Raw genomic sequence first — 17,679 nt, forward strand, 5'->3', positions numbered from 1 at the left:
CCCCATTGGTTCAATGTGTATTGTGTCCTAATTATATTAAGTGCTTTGATATCTATATACAGTGTTTCAGTTAATCTTTATATTCCCTCAAGTTGGGCATTATTAACAGTACATAGAGTCTTTTCTCTGCTCATAATGACATATATTTGGCGATTTTATTGAAATATGTTTCCCTGTTTAACTACCTCCATATATTTAAGGAATTGATAAGATTGGCACTTTCAGAGAAAGGAACTGGGTAGCTAGAAAAAAATTATAGAGAAATTCACCATAAACCTTTTTGTATATTTTAAATTTTGAAACAGATTTTTTGGAATCACAAAACTAGTGTTCTAAAATAATAGGGAAAATGTGTGGAAAAAATAATAGTTGATTATAAAATAAAAATATTACTAAAGGAAACAGCAAAATACAAAGTTGACAATATTAATAGGGAAGCTAGGTAGAGAAAAGATAAAAATTAAAGTATTCTGGTCATTACTGCAATTAAATTAGGAATAAATAATTTAAAAGTTTTTACATTTTTTTGGAAACTATAAATCATATCCACAAATAACTGACAAGTTAAAGAGGAAATTATAAAATATAGAGAATAAATAGCAAAATTTAAAATGAAAAAGCTAGAAAGGAAACCTAAGAAGATAAAAAGGAAAGGTTCTATCAGAAGCAGAGCAAAGATTAATAAACTAAAGAGTCAAACATATAAACTAGCAAATATTACAGAAATTTATTTGAAAAAGTTAATGAAATCAGAAAAAAAATTTGGTAAACCAAAAAAAATGTTGGCACAAATAAAAAAAATTTGTTAGTAAAAACACATATGTCACATATAATACACAATTTTATATCAATAAACCTAAAAAATTAATAAAAATGAAAGCTGTCTTCATAACAATTGCTAATGTGGATTTGGAAAGAAATTCAGAAAGGCTGAATAATCGATTACTAACAAACTAATAGTTAAATCCTCCTGCCTTACCATGTACCCTGGCAAGATAATCATTATTTTATGAAAACTGTTTCAGAATTTTTAATAAGATCAAAAAAGAAAGGAGGAAATGTGCAAAAGAACAAGAGAAGGCAGTAAAGCTACCTAATTCATTTCATGACGCTAACATTAAAAACAGGCAATGGTAATAAATAAGTAAATAAACACATTAAATAAATAAGTAAATAAACACATAAATAAGTAAATAAATAAATAAAATTATAAACTAACCTCTCATGAATATAGACATAAACATGCTACTACAACAGTAAATAGGATCTAACAGTTTAATAAAAATAATAGTATATCAGAATCAAGGGGGGTTTATTTCAGCAATACAAAAATAACCTTATATTAGAAAATCAATAGATACGATTTTGCTATATAACAATATTAAGGAAGAAAAGGAGAAAAATATCACTTAATTTTCTCTCCTGATGCAAAAAAAAAAAATCACTTAATAACACTTTAGATCCATTCACAATAAAAGTTCTCAGAAAACTAAGTGTAGACTTCCTCAATCTAATACAGAATATCACCAAAAACCTATGGTAAGCATCATACTTAATGTAAATTAGGAAAAAGCAAGAAAGGATGACCCTATAGCTCTTCAATAACATACTGGAATTTCTAACCAATGCAACAAAATAAGAAAAAAGAGATAATAAATAGAAAGGTAATGATAAAATTCATTATTAGTAAACAGCATGAATACCTACCTGGAAAATTCAAGAAAATCTATAGAAATTAATAGAATTTGTAAGTTCAGCAAAATTGTTGAACACAAGATCAGCAGACAAAATCTATAATGCTTTTAATCACCTTCACTAACCAAATAGAAAATTTAATAGAGAGGAATATCCTATTTATAATGGCAACAAAATCCCTAATGTGTTAAGAATAAGTAATAATAAAAATTGTCATATAATTTATCATGGTACTTGACATGATTTTACTAAAATTCTTATGGAAGAAAAAGCCAAGGGGAGCCAAATACACTTCTGACAAAGTAGAACATTTACACTAAGACATATTAATCTATAGTAATTAATACAGAGTATTATCCATGTAGTGATAACAAAGAAGTCAATGAAACAATAGAGAGCTTAGAAATATCGAGGAAGCTTAATGTCTGATGGAGGTAGCACTACAAGTCAACAGAGGAAGCACAGTGCATATCAGCACGTGGTGCTGGGACTACTGGCTGACCATACAGATTAAAAAATTAGTGCAGCGCTCTACCATAAAAGAATACCAAAAAAAAAAAAAAACTGCTTCAAATGGAAAAACAACTAAATGTAAAGACACATACACATCTTTAAAACTATAAAAGGAAAATCTTTTAGTAATTTGGTTCAAGGAATGATTTATTAAACAAGATACAAAAAAAGACAGAACTTTAAAAAGTTGTTTTTCATGTCTGTGAAATGAAGATAGGAGTAGGATGTTTACAGAATTGTTGTGAAGATTGAATTGATGTACATAATGGTACTTGCACACTGTATGCTAATATTATTGATTTGCAAACAAAGAAAGTAAGGCTTACAGAAGTAAAATCACTAGCCTGAAGGCACAAAGCTAGTGAGGTTGGAGTCAGGAACAATTAGTGCCTGTGCTTAGCCAATGTTGGGAAGATCACAGTTTACCTGTTTTCTCTCTCAGTGCGTAACAATGCAATAACAATGTTCATTTATCATATTCACAAAGATCCAACTATTTCATTAAAAACTATACACAGTGTTGGTGAGGTTTAAAGAAGCAAGGCACGCATTGTAAGGCATATAAATTGATAAAATTTGTTTGATGGGAAATTTAACAATCTGTACCGAGATTTAAACTCACATGTATTTTGACCCAGCAATTTCTCTTTTCGTTTTCATCTTTTATTGTATAGACAAATGCACAAAGATACTCAGTACATCATTGTAGTACTAAAAAGACTGGGAACAACATCAATGATCATCAGTGAAGGATTGTTTTTAAAATATGATACATTCATGCAACAAAACACTGGAACCACTAAAAAGAATGAGACAGACCTATGATACTCATGTGGAATTATTTCTATTTCACTAACTTTAAAAAAGCAAGATTAAAAAGAATATAAAGCATACTAGCATTTGTATAAGAATAATCAGAAACATGTATGCTTAGATATGCACATCTTTTATCCGTCTCTAGAAATGTACACAGGAAACTAAAAACAAGAGTTTCCTCTGACGCAAAGAACCACATGAATAAGAATAAAGGATGGGAGGAAAATGCACTTTGACTTTACCCTTTTTAGCACTTCCAAAGTTTACTCTGTGCGTGTGTCAACTTTGTAAACAAAATTAAAAACTGAAACAACAACAAAAACCCTCCCCCCAAACCCAATTATTCATAGTATTATTACTTGTTTAAATCCTGCACGGAAATACTCGGTGTCTAAAGTCAGCACTACTCCATTATTTCCTTTTCCAAAGCAGGACCAAGACTGGGAAAAGGTTGGCAAGGAATTGAATTTGTTGAGAAGGAGGTTGGGAGGAGCTGGAGCTGGGGTAACAGAGGAAGGAGGAGCAAAAAGGGACATGGCTCTCCATGTGTAAGAGACGGTATGAATGGGGAGAATAGTGAAATCTCCCAGAAGGTCAGTCGCAACCCCAGCCCAGAGTCTAGATGGCTAAAAAAAATAGCAGGACAAATGATAACATTGGAACTTGCCACTGGAGGAGCAGCAGGCGTGGGAATAGCATCTGGGCAAAAGTGAGTGAGTGGAGGTGTCCTCCCGGAGAGCCGCCTCTCATAACTTGAAGCAGATCTTTATATTGATGCTTCCAGATGGTTTTGACAAAAATACCAGACACGCTTGATAAATCTATAGCTGGGAGCTCAAAACCCAGATGGGCTGTAACTGGACAGCAAACAGCCTTAATTGCAGCATCTGATAACATGGAGAACAGACTCAAAGGTCAAGGAGAATTTTGAGAGCATCCCAACTTCCCAGGTTCTGCTTCAAGTGCAAGTACAGGGATGGCGGTGGGCAGGCAGAGGGTGATGTTTCAGTACCCCAGATGGTGAGGGCCAGCCAAGCAGGTGTACATCATAGCATCTGACATCTATTGGTGGCATGGCTTAGGGAAACGCTGGTTTCAGTAATGAAATCATAGTCCATAATATAAAGCACGTAAAACAAATCATACGTTTTTCTTACTGTTTTTAAATTTGCCACCACAGGAAAAAAAAAATTAAGAATTTCTTGAGTAGAGGACAAAGAAATCACACCTCATTTGGGAAGCTATAGAGAGAACAATGATAAATAATTATGATACGAGTGTTGGATAACTCCAGTGTTGATGTAAACAGCAGGTTTAACTCTTACTGTCTGGTAACACTATAGAAACCTGACTTTTGATTGGACAAATCCTAGAAGCATTTCATCTTGCCGGTGTGAGAAAAAGCCAATCGTAAAAATTTTTTTTTTTTTTAAAGCAAAGGAAAAAAAAAAGAGAGGAGACTGAAGAGCAACTTAATAAGGCTGTTCTTAGAGTGGGGAAAAAGCATTTTGTAAAAAATAAAGCTTAAGTAAATAAACAATTTTAAATTAAAAACCAAACTTAATAAAAAAATGTTAAAAAAAAACACCAAACTTGTAACTTTCCTGATAATTTAAAATATTCACTGATAAAATGCATGTCAATTAATTTTTCTTCCTTTTCTTTACAAATAATCTGGTTGTTCTTAGTCATTTTCCATCTCTTACACCTTTTATAACTGCAGTTCCTCAAGTTCATTTTATTGTTGCTTGGGAATCTTTCTGATGTATATTCACTTTTCCAAGAAATTAAGGAAATGGTCCAAGAATTATCCCAGATCCTAATTTACTGAACCATCTGCCAAATAAATGTTGCTTATCAAGATCCTTTGTTTATTCTTCTAAGATGATACACTGAGAGTTAATCAGATTTATTATTTTTCTCAAAGAAACAGATTGAGTTTTAACAGATGTTCACATGCTTTAATTTTTGGAGTTTGCAATTCCCACTTGGCTTTAATGAGTTCATCCAGTAATGCTGGCTTTTACTAATACTATATGTTCTCATGCTTGGTTTTTCTGCTCTAAACCACAAAAGAGTGCTGGAAAGGAGAGTCTGTGAAGCCAGTATATTGTGGGAATGAAATTCTCAAATGCCAGTGGGTTCAGGGAGAGGGAACATCCTTAGCTGGAGAGTAGAAAATGAAGAGGGATGAAAAATAAGAAAGCACTTCAAAAAATAAACTCTCCACTATGGAATTTAGCAATTCACCCCTTCTCAAGCAAATTCTGAATCTTCTTTGATATTTGTAACCCTCTTTGATTATAAATGATACTTTGTCTTTACTAGAAATTTGCTTGATAAAATTTTAAATGAAAATGTAAAGGTTAATATTTGCAGATTCTTTTTTTTAAATATATTTTTATTGAAGTATAGTCAGTTTACAATGTATCAGTTTCTGGTGTACAGCACAATACTTCAGTCATATTGAAACATACATGTATTCATTTTCATGTTCTTTTTAACCATAAGTTACTTACAAGATATTGAATATAGTTCCCTGTGCTATACAGTATAAACTTGTTGTTTATATATTTTATATATAGTAGTTAGTATCAGCAAATCTCAAACTGCCAACTTATCACTTCCCACCCCTTTCCGCCATTGGTAACCATTGGTATGCTTTCTATGGCTGTGAGTCTGTTTCTGTTTTGTAAATAAGTTTGTCTCTTTTTTTTTTTTTAGATTCCACATGTAAGTGATATCATGTGGCATTTTTCTTTCTCTTTCTGGCTTACTTCACTTAGAATGACTTTCTCCAGGGCCATCCATGTTGCTGTAAATGGCATTATTTTATTCTTTTTTATGGCTGAGTAGTATTCCATTGTATAAATATAGCACAGCTTCTTTATCCAGTCATCTGTCAATGGACATCTAGGCTGTTTCCATGTCTTGGCTGTTGTAAATAGCACTGTGATGAACATTGGGGTGCATGTATTTACAGACTTTAAAGTGTGATGATCAGATAGATGCTCATTTAAAAGTTGAGATACAACCTTTATCATCTTACTTCTATATTCAATGTCAGACTCTTCAAGTAAAACTAAATAGCATTTGTTTCTTTATGTTAGTAACTCAGCAGTTATATTAGTTATGATTCTAATGTTTCAAGTGCTTGGCACCAAATATATAATCATTCATAAAAACTGCTAAAATTAAAACTGAGGCTAAACTGTAGTGTAATTGTACACTGCTGATGTCCAATGCATATATTTTTATAAAAACAGAGAAATAAAGTAGACCCTAAAGTAAAGAAAGAATCTACTTTAGAGGGAGGAAAATTATGCAGATGATAAAATTTCAGTATTTTTCTAAATTAGGTCATGTCTGTTAACTATCCCCTAGATAATAGCTGAACAGAGATATTTTTTTCAAATGAACTTTTGGAAATGTAAGATCATAATACCCTGCAGTTCTCTTTTGAATAATTAATAAATGACTACTAATATTAACTGATTAATAAAGGAGCTATATAATAAGCAGTACCAATCCCCTGGTATAAATAGTAAAAACTTAATTTCATAAAGCATATTTTTAAAAACATGTGCCACTAGCATAGAATTTAACAAACAGAAGAATGAAGCAAAATATGTATGTATAAAGGAATATTGCAAGCCAATCAGAAATTGCTAGATTATTAAACAAATATTGATGGATAGTTAATCTATTTTGAAAGAATACAATGTTATATAATCATAAATCTTGATTTTAGATACATTAGAAATAAATAATGAACAAAATAATAAAAAACAGAAGAAACTGTTTAAATACATTAAAAATCTTGAGAAAAGGGAAGCATTATCTTATAAAAGATTTGGGAAAATCATAAAGGAAACTATATAGAAATTATAACATTTAAAACTTTTTTAAAAAGCAGGTGAAATCTTAAATGTAAAATTAGAAAAAGAAATCCATTTATTACAATTCTAATAGACAATGGACTATTAACCTTTATGCATAAAGAGTTCTTCAAAATTGTAAGAAGTCTAATAATCCAATAAAAATATGAACACATATATGGTATAAAATGCTGAACGTCAAACCTCATTAATAGTCAAACTGCAAACTAATACAAACATACGACACTTTTTTAATTATCAAAGTTAAAAAATGTATAATGTTAAATATATTGTGGCAGACACTAATTACAAGTATAAAAAGAAACTATTTCTACAAAGAAAGTTGGTAATGGATATAAACATTTTAAGAATGTTCATTCTTTGAATTCTATCTTGGAGAATTAACAATAGGAAATTATTCAATATATAAAAACATGGCTATTCACCCAGCCTTACTTATCAGACTGAAAATTAAAAACATCCATACTATGCATAATAATGAAATGGCTAAATAATTTGTGACATTTCCATATGATGGATAATTGAATAGACATGAAATTGAGATTCCAAGAAGTGTTAATGAAAACAGCCATAATATGTGCTAACTGAACATTCAGATTACAAAGTATGTGTCCAGCAGAGGTGATTCCATTTTTGCACATATAAATGCATATGTAACTGAAACAATTAGAGCTGATAGTTCTTGAGCATTTACTAGCTTTTAGGCATTGTTCTAAGTGTTTTACAAGGTCTGCCAGTTATCAACATATTGCCTCTAGCCCAAATTTACCCTTTTTGTCTGCTCTGTGAAAAAAGAACTAGGCCCTTTAGGTATTTTTTCTTTACCATCTGACACAGTCTTAAGCTTTGTCGGTAGAGGGCGCTGGAGAAACGCTGCGGGAGGAAAGGGTTTTACTTCCTGTTTCCTGGGTTCCCCTAGCCCCTGGCTCCTGCAGTACCAGGGGTGACCAGTGGCTTCTCTTGGCACCTGCCCTTCCCCCCACAGTCAGTTTTGTAACTGAACTTCCTGTGAGACACTTTCCTCTGAAAATCTTATACAATCACCAGGGATCTTGATTTACTCATTCTTTATTATTAATCTTTCCCTGGTGACCTTAGAGGGCAGATTCCTGGCAAATTCTGCCAGTAGGTCAGTGTGTCACCACAGAAAGCTCTCTTCCATCCAGTGAGTCACAACCTGGCCCCCTTTAATCAGGTTGGGATGAGGGGTAGGGTAGGAACTCTTCCCTGAGAGCTCTAATAAGGATTATGTCATTTCATGCCTCTGAGAACTCTAGGTGGTAATTATTGTCTCTATGTTACAAATGAGAAAACTGAGTCATTATGTAAGATTACATAGGTAACTGATGAGGCCAGAATTTAATCCAAGCACTTTGACTCCTCTACGCTATACTAAATTATTGTGCTGGCAACCATTGCGCTATACTAAGTTTTGAAATATTGAGTATATCCACACAGATGCATAAAAAAGACATTGGAACGAAATCAGATGCGTATGTGAACAGTAGCTATCTCCAGGTGGCTACTATTACAAGTGACTTATTTTACTCCAGAAATTTCCAAATTTTCTTCAATATGCAAATATTAATTTTAGAATCAGAAGACCATATTTGAGTTAAGAATGAAATGCTAGGGACTCCTCTCTGGACCAAAGATATTTCAGTCTTTCCATGAAGCCTTGCCATCAATGCAGAAAAAATACAGACCCTGAAATTATTCTGATAACCAAAGCCACTCATTTCTACAGCCTCTACTCTAAGCCCTTCCCTGAAGTACAGGTGCAGTGTATATCCCTGAAAACGTAATTCCAAACTTCCATACGATCTGGGCTTACACTCCATTCAGCAACAAGGCAAGAGTAACTATAGCTAAGTTTTAATTTGCATAATTACAATCCTATACAAATAAAAAACATTCATTATGGTTATTCCTGACCTGGCTCCAGTATGTATCATTCCCCAAACTATACAGCTAATATTATTAACAGTGCAGAGCAAATTTATAATAAGTTTCAGTAAGCTAAATTATGAACATTATTTCCCAATTTTAAGTGATGTGAAGTTATCCATCATTTCTCAGGGAAGTCTCTGTTTTAGAAATCAGTTTGTCCTAAATTCTTTATATCACATCTGATAACTTGCTCTCTATTTTTTCCATCGACTGTATTACAATCTGTGATACATTCCCCTTCTTATTCCTGAAATACAGTGCCTTCATGGGACACATGCCAGTCTGAGAGAAGCCATCTCCTAACATGCCTAATATTGTCACCCCCAGAAGGTTCACACCCAAATTATTTTTTATAAGAAATGAATATGCACTTTCCCTGTATATTTCTGCATATATGCTGTCAACATCATTGACATAGTTGTCTCTTAGTTAAAAACAAAATGTATGCAGACATTTTAAAGAAATTTTCAATCACTTAAGAGGACTTCAGGTGGAGCTCATTGGCTTAAGAGAGTTGGGATTGTTAAGGTTGTATATTAGGTATGCAAAACCAGAGGGTTTTGCTTTTTCTACTTTAATTTAGAATACTGTTTTCAACTGTCCCACAGACAATAAAGTTTATGAAAATCATATGTGATCATCGGGGGTCTTGCTTATTTATCCTTTACTATGTATCTTTTATTCAATCCATCATACATTCAGTTACTCCATCAATAGATAGCATTAAAAAATAGTGCCTGGAGAAAATAAATATATATATATTAAGTTGCTAAGTGGTTAATACAAACTTAATTTGTATACAACAAATATGAAGACAATGTAATAGGATTTTTATAGTAATACCTTAATCATCCATGCTAAGAAACTGCTCAAATCATGTAGTCATCTGTGTCTAAAACAGTTTGCTTAATTCTTGCCCTCTCTGTATATTTCTCTTCTTTTTTCATTGTCGAAATTCTGTTTTTGTGAATTTCTCATTGCTCTTGCCTTTCACCACCTGAGCTTGAGTGGTTTTCACATGTAAAGACCTCACTACTCTTTTTGGAGAATTCTTTTTTTTTTTTTTAACATTTTTTTTATTGAGTTATAGTCATTTTACAATGTTACGTCAAATTCCAGTGTAGAGCACAAGTTTTCAGTTATACGTGAACATACATATATTCATTGTTGGAGAATTCTTATTTACTACATCTGCAATTATTTATTTTAAAGTAAAGTGTTTTTCAATGATACTGATACCGAGGTTTTGTTTCCTCTGAAATGCTCTTGCTGTATGACTGTGCTAGACTGCTGTTACCAATAAAGGCTTTCTTTTTTAATTATTGAAGTTGTCTCTATTACAGGTGTCTGTGTATCTTGCTTATGTTTTCGCGATTGTTCTTTCTTCTAAGTCTCTAAGTGGCACATTCATCCTTCTTTGTGGGAAGAATAACTTCTAGATTGACCCTGAGTAGTAAGGGATTTCCCAGTGCTCAGAAACATGAGTGTCAGCATACCTTCTGTGATGGGTTAAAGGTGGACACAGTTTCTTTGCTAAGCCTCTAATTAAAAGGTAAAGAATCTACTCCCCTTGCCCTGGAATCTGGGCTGGGCTTGGGGTCTTGTTTGACCAATAGGGTGTAACAGAAGTGGGGTTCTGGGTCTTCTAGGGCCGTCATAAGGAGCCTTGCCTCCTCAGCCCAGGTCCCTTAGAACATTCCCACTTGGAAGACCTGGCCAGTCAGGTAAAAAGCCTAACTCTCTTGAGGCCACCGTTCTGGAGATGCCACGTGTAGATGCTCCAGTCAACAGTGCCAGCTGAGCTCAGTCTTCCAGCCATCTCTGCCAAGGTGACAGACATGCAAATGAAGCCACCTGAACCCCACCCCCAACCCGACTGTCCTGCTCACTGGGAAATAGCACTGAGTAGTTATGCCGTGTGGAACAGAGCAATCACCCAGACCAGCCTGAATTCCTAACCTATGAAATCAGGAGATATTTAAAAAAAAAAAAAAAAAAAAAAAGGTTGCTGTTTAAGTCACTAAGTTTGGTGGTAGTTTGTTATACAGCAATTGATAATTAGAACATTCCTCCCCGACTGGAGAAGTTTGGAGGTTTTATTCTTTAAGCATTTCACAACCGTTTTAATGTCAGCCACACTAATGTGGCAGAGAGTATGAAAATTCTGCTTTCCCCAGAGCGAACTGGGATGCAGAGACATTGGGGCATCAGGTGACATAGGACAAGAATGTCCAGTTGGCCATTTTATGAAATGAACTTATAGATTTGGTTCAACTGGAAAAATAGCTCCCGAACTGGGATGCAGAGACATTGGGGCATCAGGTGACATAGGACAAGAATGTCCAGTTGGCCATTTTATGAAGTGAACTTATAGATTTGGTTCAACTGGAAAAATAGCTCCTGGCAGAAAAACCGGATTCTTGGTAGAATGAAGGATGAAAGTGCGGCCCTTGCTCAGCTCAATTATGCAGAATAAAACACTAAAACGTTTCTCCAGGGTTAGGGCGGGGGCGGTGAAGGAGCACTCGGGAGGCAGAAAAGTTCAAAGCGCATTAGGCAGTTTATGGGTTTATCAGATAACAAAATTCCTGATTTCTTCAAGTCCTCTGTTTTTGTGTTTTTTCCCCTGAGTAAGCAATGTGCTTCTTACCACTGCCATCATCACTCTTTCATACTTGCATGCGTGAGATAAAATCTTGCCTTCTAAACTGTAGATAAGAAGAAATGTGAAGAGGTGTACTGGCACATGAGCTGTCATCTCCATCTGAATCTGAAAGATGAGCTGGTTAGAATCCTTATCTCAGAATGCAGCTCATTGCTGAGATTATTGTTCTTCAGATCAATGATTCCCAAACCAGGGCTGTGTATCAGAATTACCTAGAAAGTTTTCCCAAATACTTTCTTCCAGAAATTCTCCACAAAAATGTGGAATTCAGGACTATGTATTTACGTATTGGACAAGATTCTTTCGGTGTAAAAAAACTAAACAGAAAAAGCAACTCACTGTAGAATAGATAAACAAGATTATACTGTATAGCACAGGGAAATATACACAAGATCTTACGATAGCTCACAGAGAAAAAAATGTGACAATGAATGTATATATGTTCATGTATAACTGAAAAATTGTGCTCTACACTGGAATTTGACACAACATGGTAAAATGATTATAAATCAATAAAAAATGTTAAAAAAAAAAAAGAAAAGAGAAAGCAACACAAACTGATTTAAGCAAAAAAAAAAAAGAGGGGAGTAATTTATTAATTTACATAACTGAATAGTCTACTGTTAGAGATGTTTCTACTAGGATATACTTTCTACCTCTAAATAACATGAGTAGCTCCAGTCCTTCATATTCTGGTTATAGGATTTATCTATTGACTTCCCACTATGGAAGATGAGGACTTAGTTTATTACCAGTATCTGTCCCTTGCAAGCCTCCTTAAGCCCCTCTGCGCTCATGCTGTCTTGCTCAAACTAGGCAATATCGTTCAATATTCAGGGTTGTATTTCTACAGCTATGTGACTACCATTCAGACATGAGCCACGTAAGTCCTCATTTTTAATTCACACATGAAGTCTCTAAGTGTTCACCTTCTCTCAGTTTTTTTCAAATACATGAAGACTTCAGTTAATTCCATCTTTTTTTCATCTGAACTGTGTGTCCACTAAGATGACTCTCTCTTTCCTAGCTCCTGTTTCTTGTTCTTTCTTGATTTATTCTATTATTTTAGTCAATGGAAGATGATAGTTTGAGACACTGCACATGTGAAAAATATTGTTAGGTACCCTTCATGGTGATAGACAGCTAACTGAGAGTTACAGACTGGAGATCTCAACTCTCTTGGAATCTGAGGGCTAACTGCCTTTGTCCTCTCACTCCTGCTATCACTGTTGCTTAAGTTCATTGCCATTGTAATCCTTCATCTTTTATATGAAACATCTTTTTCTCTTTAGAAGCTTTAGACTCATTTTTTCTTCTACATGTCTGCAATTTCACAATTTCACAGTTGCGTGCCTTGGTTTTAGTCTGTTTTGATCCATTTTGCTGTCAGGGGACTTTATCGTCTAAAAACTCCTGACCTTTAGTTCTGGGAAATTTTCTTGAGTTGTTGATTTAGTGATTTTCCTCCCTCTGTCTCTTTTGCTCTCTATCTCTGCATCTCTGATGACTGTAAATTTGGGCTTGCCAGACTGATCCTCTTGCTTTCTTATCTTTTCCCTATTACGTTCTACTTTTTATCTTGTGCCTTATCCCCTGACAGACTCCATCCTAATAATCAGAATTTTGAATGCAGTCTTTTTTTTCTACCGTTGTTTTTAAATTGCAAAACTTTTTCCTTTCTCTTTTAAAAAATTTTGTTCTTTTTTATGGATAAAGTCTTTTTTTTTTTTCTTTGAACTTTAAGTGGGGTTTTTGGGGGGTTTTGTTTGTTTGTTTTATGTTTACATTTTTCTCTTCCTACATGGTTTCTTTTAACTTGCTTCTCATTCTATATGTTTAGGTTCCTCTCTTTTATGTTCCAGGCTTTTGTCAAACACCTGACATTCCATGACTCTCCAGGGGTTAATATTATGACCATTCACCAAAAATCCTGTCTTCCCACCCTCTTAGAGTAAGTAGAGTAGATGGTCTCCCATGACAGTTGCCAGCAATTCCTCCCATCACTGTCTCCTTCTCCCTCGAATAAGGACTGACCAACAGAGGTCAGCAGATGTGACGCCACTATCAGACATAGACTTTAAGAGGTCTGACTACTTCCATTTCTGGAAGCATTCTTCTTGAATGCTCTTACCACCACATAAGGAAGTCCAGGCTGGCCTCCTGAATAATGAGAGACCACGTAGAGAGATCAGCCACATGGAGGAGAAGCAAGGCGCTCCCATCAACAGCTGATGCCAACTGCCATTTATGGGAAAGAAGCCATATCTGTTTCAGCCTCTGCTGAGCTCTTGGTTGAATGCAGCCTCTTCACTGTCTCTGGCTGACACCACAGAGAGCAGAAGAATCACTGTACTGAGCCTAGCCAACCTTCAGAAAGTCATGAAAAACAATAATACATACTATGTCAGGTCACCAAGCTTTAGGGTAACAGGTAACTGATGTAGGGGATATTGTATATCCCCACTTTATGACATTAGGATTAGGCACATGATGTACTTTAACCAATGAAATGTTAGCAAAAGGAATGTCTGTCACTTCTGAGCTTTAAAATTCAGTGCATTGTTTGCAATACTCTTTAATCAGCAATCAGCTATATTCCAGATAGAGGCTATTCCCCAGAAGCCTGGATCTCACATCAAAGCTGACTTTGAGAGAAGCACTGCATTTTTGTTAAGTCTTTAAAATTCTGAGATCACTTGTTATTCCAGCATAACCTAGCATTTCCTGCTTGATACAGAGACTAAATAGCCAATGGGAAACTTCTGCACATGACAAGTGTGGGATTCACTGTAGGGTATCTGGCAGGCATTCCCAGCTCCTTAAAACTGAAGATCTTATTTTCCAGCTGCTAGACATACTGCCAGGTGACAGTCCTCAGCTGTCCGCCTCTCTCTGGAAATTGCCCTCAGTTGGAGAAAACTTCTCCACCGAGATCATGCCCCTTCTTGTTGGAAAACTGTATCCAGTGTTTGGTCAGCATGAAGGCATATAAGTCCATCCCTTTTGTCCTAATGCAGGATAATTTTGAAGGACCATCCCTGCTTCGGGACTCCAGTGAGGTGAGATTGTGCTGTGATCACAGCCCCACTACCTCTCCCCGCTCCTGCCTCCTACCCTTTTCTTCCTTCCAAAGGTGTGGTTCCCACGTGCTGTCCCTAGTTAACTTCCTGCAAGGTTATCTCCAGTTCACAATCTCTTTCCTGGGGAATCTAACCTACTATAGTTTACTTTTTAATTTTTTATTATTTAAAAAATTTTAGGGAGCACCTGTGATCATTGTCTTTAGGAATTATCTTGGATTGATCGAAATTCTCTGTAAAGAATTTTCTAACTTCATGCTGAAGAGTATAGGTCCAGTTATCAGTGCTCTGGAAGCTGAACTGAGGGGAAGACTGTTGGGTATTAACAATGAGTTTCTAAGCCTTCACTTTAATATCCTTATTTTCAGTACAGTATCCCAGCTCTCAGCTGTCCCCAACATTCCCCAGGCCAGAGCCCTCTGGCTCTCCTCTCCATGAAGAATAAGCCCTGTGTGTTCCACCATCATGGGGAAGAGGCAGCCATCCCAGCTGTGTGGAATGAAGCCGATGAGGGCAGCCTGCTTTTGCTAAAATATACTTTCAGTCAGTCCTGCTATTTTTGTGCTGTTTCACTCTCCACAAGTGCCAGGAGCTCAAGTCTCAAGGTAAAGCAAGTGGTTTTGTCGCTTCCCATCTCTTTCCAACTTCCAGAATTTTAGTACTGTGTTCTCCTCTCCCAGTATATTTACCCTTGCGTATTTATGACTTCTTTTTATATGGTCCTATCTATGTACTCTCATTTTAGTGGAGTTCAAGAATGGAGGGAAATATGCATGTTTTTTTATCAACCATCTTAAAATAGAAATTCTACACATTTATCCTCCCATATATGAATTAGAATTATTGAGTCAATTTTTCTCTTGAAATACGGGAATATTTATTAGAATTATATTTCAATTCTAAATTAATGTAAGGGAACTGACTTGACGTTGAATCTTCTTACTTAACAACAAAGTATATCTTTCCATTTATTCAAGTCTTTTTATGTATAGCAGTGGAATGACATAGTCTTTTTAATATATGTCCTATGTTTTTAAAACCTTATTCCTAGTTTTTTAATACTTTCAATTGATTGTATAAATAGTCTCTTTTCTTCCATATTATTTACTAATCACACTTGCTAATAAAAAGGGAAGAGACTGAGTTTGGGATATTGGTTTTGTAACTGGGAATCTTGGTGATAGAGCTGTGTTCAGTAACTGCGATATTTTCATCAGAGAAATGGGAGAAACTCCCATCTCGGAGACCATATAGGTGACATCTGAGAAATGGCAAGTCCTAGGGGTCACATTAAAGTTTTCTTGCATACCACCTTTTCTAACACCTCATCTAAGATACTGGAACTCAGTCTCTGAATTCCACGGTGCTTCCTTGGTTCTTGCTGACTCTACGCACTGTGGCGTGGGACTCTTGGATCTCTCGAGGCATCTTACCACAGCTCGAGTAGAATCTTCAGAGTACCTAACACTTCCACGAGAGAAAAATAGGCTCTTCCTCTTAGCGCACCTGTGAAAGCCTTCTGGTTGGAGACATAAGCCAACTGGGACAACCACGGATAAGAAGGAAATGAGATTGTTTCCAGAAATGGCCGTAAACATCCCTCCCATATCACATGACTTCATGCATGAATGAATACATGAGTCCTCCCGCAAAGAGGTCCAGTCTCTTTTCCCTTGTCTCCCCAGTGCCCATGTCATACCAATTGTTAAACACTTTGAATAGACCCCTGCTCAGTCTCCTATTCACCCTCAATCGGTTGCTGATGGTGGATCTTTTGGCGATAAGTCTTCCTTTAGTGAAGGAAGTGGAGCCATATTAAGCATTTCACAAGAACATCCTTTCTGATAGGTATCTAGATAAGCAATGGCATTATTTCTGCCGAAGGATTTTACTAGACCAACTTTTAAAAACACTGTTGTAATTCTGAGAAACATTTATTACCCAAAAGACAGCATGGTGCTTTCAAGACTAGCTAGTTTATTGTGTAAGCGCTTCCCACCTCTCATTGCTGCATATTAGATCTGAATCCAAAGGAAACAGATACACTATTTGAAAGCAAAATAGAATCAAATCATCTTCCACCCCAAAAGTTAGCATCTAAAAAAATCTTTAGTGTTTATTTAGCCTGCTGTGTATTTTATCAGAAGTTCTGCTGTGTTTACTATGGTAAATGCTGAAGCAGTTACTATAAGATTATTTCTGTGCAATAGTAAAAGCGTTTCAATGTGTTGTAATTGCAGGGTCCTCTTAATAGTTGTTTAAAAAAAATCTCAAAAATGATAACATTATAATCCCTAGTTCTACATTAAGTACCATATTCTTCCCAAGATACTAATACATAAAGTAGAATAGTAATAATAGGTACTTGAAAATGTGTACTCAGGGAAGAATATAACCTTTAAAATTAGTTACAAATGGAAATCCATGCCCTAGGATTGCCGAAACACATTTCATCACAACTGAAACTAATTTTCTATTCTTGCAAATGCAATTATAAAAATATCAAATGAATTCCAAATAGTAAACTTAAGATAAAGTTTCCTAATTTCAAGTTCACATAATTACATAAATGGTGTTTCATAAACTATTTCTCAAACACAGTAGTTTTTAAACTTTCTTATAGAGGTGGACCCTTTCTTCAAATAAAACCTTATCCTGAAGAACAAGGGATACAAACAGATAAAAATAAATAAGCCTCCTCTAGTTAAAGCAATGGGGAAAGAGCCCAGAAGCCTGCACAACAGACACTCTGACTCCCAAAATGCTGCTAAGAATCTTTTTCAGAGGGGTCCACGAGACATTTCTGAAAAATTACTAATTATCTTGATACACTTAAAACCACTGATATCTCATTTATTAGCTGTTTATAATTTATAAAAATTCTTTAATACTTCTGAAAGTAAGAGCCCTGAGGACTAATGAAGATATAATGCTTTATTCTCTTGCCAAAAATAACCATCTAGAGGCAAGCAAGTGGACTAAAATATGTATGCAAACCCCAAAAAGGGACCTAAGCCTCTTCTACCTTTCTGCTCTGCTCTTCTCTGCCATCCTTGATGCA

The sequence above is a fragment of the Camelus ferus genome, chromosome 4 (assembly GCF_009834535.1).
Source record: "Camelus ferus isolate YT-003-E chromosome 4, BCGSAC_Cfer_1.0, whole genome shotgun sequence".
In the NCBI taxonomy this organism is placed as follows: Eukaryota; Metazoa; Chordata; class Mammalia; order Artiodactyla; family Camelidae; genus Camelus; species Camelus ferus.